This window comes from Arachis ipaensis, chromosome B08 (assembly GCF_000816755.2).
Source record: "Arachis ipaensis cultivar K30076 chromosome B08, Araip1.1, whole genome shotgun sequence".
Classification (NCBI taxonomy): domain Eukaryota; kingdom Viridiplantae; phylum Streptophyta; class Magnoliopsida; order Fabales; family Fabaceae; genus Arachis; species Arachis ipaensis.
The window spans coordinates 13,324,050-13,329,099 of NC_029792.2; the positions used below are offsets into that span (position 1 = coordinate 13,324,050).

The following is a 5,050-nucleotide window of genomic DNA, read 5'->3' on the forward strand; positions in this document are numbered from 1 at the left end:
TACTACTTTGTTGTAGTAATTGTTCATTTCTGTGCGGCTGTTGGCATATAACCTATATAGATAATGTGTCTTCCTCACAAATTATTTGTCCGTTTCAATTTGTTTCTCTGTCCGTGACCTTAACCACTTGGTGAAATGCCGCCAAACATAAAGTCATACAGATGTTATCTTCATCCTAGAATATATTAACTTAGCTAAATGTTTTTTATTACTGATTGTTCATTTGAATTGTTTGAATTATTTTTATATAAAATGACTATATAGTATAAATGTTTCATTTTCATAAAGAAGAATTTTGAATAATTAAGAATTCTAAGTTAGATAATCTTAACATAATGTAATTTAGGTTTTTTTAATTAAAATTTTGTACTTTATCTGAGATCATATTAATGGTTTTGATATTGCCATGTAGTTGCATTACTTAATCTGAGATCATATTAATGGTTTTCATTATGAGTTATGCTATATATACACTAAAATCAGTCACCAAAATCAGTCATCAGTATATGAATATAAATACATATTGAAAATAAATTAAACTATACATGTATTTATACACAAAAATATTTATGGCTGATTTTGGTGTACAAATAGCATTTTTGTTTGATTATATAGGTTTTTCTAACTCTCCTCTTTTGGCTTGGTTTTTCGAGAATTTATCTACTAAATCTCCCTACCAATAAAGACAATCTTGGCCCCTTTTTTATTTGTTACTACGATGAAGTCTTTACGGTATGACAAAATAAATTTGTTTTTTATGTTGATGATATTATTAAGGACGAGAATGCTGCTCCTCTTGCTGTCTATCTAGCAAAGAACTTTTAGCATGCTCAGGCTGAAGTGAGTCGAGTTAGGAAGGTAATTGGCAATTATGTTGAGAGTAAGGGTGTCCATGGATCAAATCGTATCCGCAGATCCGCGGTAAATATCCGCATCTGATCCAAAAATTGCGGATACGATCCGATCCGCAAATTGATCGGATCCAATCCGCACCCTTTGCGGATCGGATCGCGGATATCTGCTCTACATCCGCGGATCCGCACTATAATAATTAAAAAATAAATAAATATATATATGTTTGGTAATATATTTACTTGTTTGTATGTTTTAATTAGTAATTATTATTCATATATTGTATTATTTTATTTTTTTTATTTAGAGAGAGTTTGATTAAGAATATTTTAGGAATAAATAAGTTTAAAAGTACGAAAGAAATATTTTTATCGAATTTTTTTACATAGAAATATGATTAAAAAGAGAAGGTTTAATAATGCGGATATATCTGATATCCGATCCGCAAATGTGTGGATCGGATTGGATCGGATCCGGCACTAAAAAGTGCGGATATTATATCCGATCCGATCCGATGAAAATTGTGCGGATCGGATCAAATTTTCGGCCATATCCAATCCGATCCGATCTGCAGACACCCCTAGTTGAGAGGCAAAATGCCACCCCTAGAATCTCTTTTTGTTAAACTAAACACAGACGGTTGGATTCTGCATAATAAAAAAAGTAGCTTGTAGAGGGATTATTAGATACATGAATAGAATGTTTCTAGCTGGTTTTAGTACAAACTTAACTTTTATTTCAGCAATTTCGGCAGAGCTCTGAGAAATTTTAATAGATGTGGATCTTACTGTAAACCTGAAGTATAATTGTGGTTGTGGAGGTGAACTCAGTTGCTGCAGTAAGACTTGTTCTTCATGATGATATTGATTTGCATTCTTTTCGAGCTCTTATTTTGGCAATTCTTGAGCTCTTGTTCGTTGAGTGGGTGTTCTGGGAAGCAATTAGAGTTGTGAATTAGATGGCAAGATATGATGCCAAGAGTAACTCTGATCATGTTATTTGGTCTGAGTTTTGTGTTGATCTTCAGCAAATCATCCACTTGAATATAGGATAGTGTTTGCTTTGAGTGAAATTGAGTTAAGATTATATGAGAGGTCTCATTTATAACAAAACATCAAATACTAGAGAGAGGTGAGAAAAACGAAAGCATCTTTCCACTTACACAAATGAAAGCATGCAAGCAATGAAGCAATTTATCTTCTCCCTTAACCATGCTCGACCTCAAGTCAATGGAAGGCACTGTTTCAGATGCAATTGGGCAACTGAATTTGTCATTCTACCTGCCCAAACACCAACTTCAAACAATCTACGGTGAAGGCCTCCAAACGGTAAATCCCTCTTTTCTTTGATTTTGATCTTGATCTTGAATTGCTTGGATTATTTTATTCGTTCTCTTTAAAGTATGTTTGCTTTGATGATTTTGTTCTGTGGATTAGAAACTGTTGTAAACAGATTCATTTCTAGATTTCCAAATTTCCCAAATAATATTTGCTGCCACTAAAATCTGCCCAAGTCCCTCATCTGTTGAATTAAGTTTTAATAACCAATTGTTTAGAGATCAAACATTCTGCTCACTAGGAGATATGTACATTGACATCTTAATAGACAGTGTTGAATAATCATACATATGCAAACAGATATTGTGCCATTAGTTTTTGTCAACTAGATTATCATATACCCCCCAAGCTTTTAAGCAAAATATCTTGGATAAACATAGTCAAGTTACTATGAGAAGATCCACCTTGGGTATTTGTCAACTAGATTATCATATACCCCCCCAAGCTTTTAAGCAAAATATCTTGGATAAACATAGTCAAGTTACTATGAGAAGATCCACCTTCTGCTACAGATATTTTAGCCATTTTCGCTAACTTTCTTACCCTTTCTCTTCTCTCTTCACATTCACCATTATTCTCATCCATTAACTTTTCTATTCCTTTTTTAATACCATCATTCCTAATCAATACACCAATCTCCTCTTCCTTCCCCCATGTTGGGCCAACCGTGGGGAACTCTCGACAACCGGAGAGATTTCGGGGAGGAATCAAGTGAGAGAACATAAGATGAGAAGACACCACATCCAACTCAAAACCTTAAGGTGTCAAGTTAATGGGTCTCTCATCTTATAAACTCCTCACTCTTCCTTTCTTTCTTTGATGTGGGACTAACTTCAACACTCCTCACACTTGCAACACTAACAATCTCCCCCTCAAGTGTGAGCCTCCACATCAAGTATCAACTCCCCTCTAGCTCCTCCACCACCACGAGTATTCGTCCATCACACCGCCGCAAAACACCGCGGGACACGCCGTCCGGACCACCTTTGTCGAGAAGACTTTCGATGCTTCACCTTGAATACTCCTTAAAACTAGACCGATTAAACCATCGGCTCTGATACCACTTTGTTGGGCCAACCATGGGGAACTCTCGACAACCGGAGAAATTTCAGGGAGGAATCAAGTGAGAGAACATAAGATGAGAAGACACCACATCTAACTCAAAACCTTAAGGTATCAAGTTAATGGGTCTCTCATCTTATAAACTCCTCACTCTTCCTTGCTTTCTTTGATGTGGGACTAACTTCAACACTCCTCACACTTGCAACACTAACACCCCACTCCATAGGACTTTTTGCACCAACCATCACTCCAACTTTTAGTACTTTGACAACTAGTTTTTCATTCACAAACTGGTCGCCAAATAAGGGCCATGTCAGCTTCTAAGTTAGAGTTCCAGCCACAGTGTGTCAAGAACCCTCCAATTGAAGGATGTGATAGTATTAGCAACTGAGGAGCCCAACCTCGAATTATAAGGCTCTCATCTTTGATTCTTTCTTCAAATCCATCTTCCTTAATCCACTTTTCTAGCGCTTCTAATTGACTTCCTTTTCTTATGACCTAAATGAAAGGTCTTTTTTATTCTTCTAAGGCTAAATCAATCTCAATCAACTGAGTTGCTGTTAGATTACATAAACTTCCAAGAAATACATAAATTACACTCTTAGGCTTTTGAGAATCAAGCCATTTTTGGTGTATCCACTCTTCAGTTGAAACCTTGTTGCCTCTTTGAGCCTTGTCCAAGTAATCCTTGTTGCTTAATGACACCGGACTGATGCACCACACTTTATCCTTTCTATGCTTCTTGTATATGCTTGCATACTCAGGCTCCTACTTTTGGAAGGAATTCATGATTATTCCATAAGTGTCTACTTCGGCTGCGTATATCTCTTGATAAAACTTGTTCCAGTTCTCATCCGCTAGACTTAGTACCTGCGCTTTGGTGACTTCAATCTTGTCTGGTAGATTTGGTATAATGAAGTACTCTAATTCATCCTTTATGCTCTCCCTCACATTACTGATGCGCATAGCATCCTGACAGACTAGATAGAAGCAACTCACTCCGACAAAAGAAATCCTTGGAACATTGAATTTATTAGCAATGTGGATTGTGTACGGGAGACACATATCGGAGACTATGCAGCTTGGTAGGGGCGACAACTCTTCAAAGAGTTTTTCCACAGGTTCCCTTAGAACACTTGGTGCAGTGAATAAACTCAAGGCATTGCCAAGTGAATCAAGCATGTCAAGATTCTCACACCCTTCTGGCAAACCTGCCTCTTTATATGAAAACTGAAGCTGAATTAGTCGAATTTGGTAACTGGAATCGATTAAACGAGCAAAGGTTGATGTGAATCTTGCTGCGTTTTGCAGGGTTGTGACTACTGTGACGATAACATTATTGCGCTAAAGCAATAACTTTGCTAAGTCCATTATGGGAATCATGTGGCCTTGTGCCATGAATGGGAAGATAACGAAGTGGAGCTAAGGTGTTTGGGAAGCCATTATTGTTTCTCTGGATATGATTTAGTGCACTGAATAATTTCACTTGGACTTGTTATTTATAAACTGCATTCCTTTCTTGGTGATGTCAGTGTCTACATCAGCCAGTTATATATCATTGTATAAATTTTTATTCTATTTTATTTTATTTATTTTTCTGTGTGTCTCGCATCACTAATTTACCACTGATTTTTAAGTGTTTTGGCACTTCTGTACGTCTGTTAGCACACAACCTATATACATCATGTGTCTTCCTCAGAAATTATTTCTACATTTCAATTTGTTTCTATGTATATTCATTTTTCTGTTCTTCTCTTAACCACTTGGTGAAATGTCGCCAAGCATAAAGTCATACAGAT

The 5,050-nt window shown here is 36.4% G+C and overlaps 1 pseudogene; it reads right to left on the reverse strand.

Annotated features, from left to right (window-relative positions):
* The window catches only part of LOC107614398, an 8,512-nt pseudogene extending 3,792 nt beyond the window's left edge, over positions 1-4,720 (reverse strand).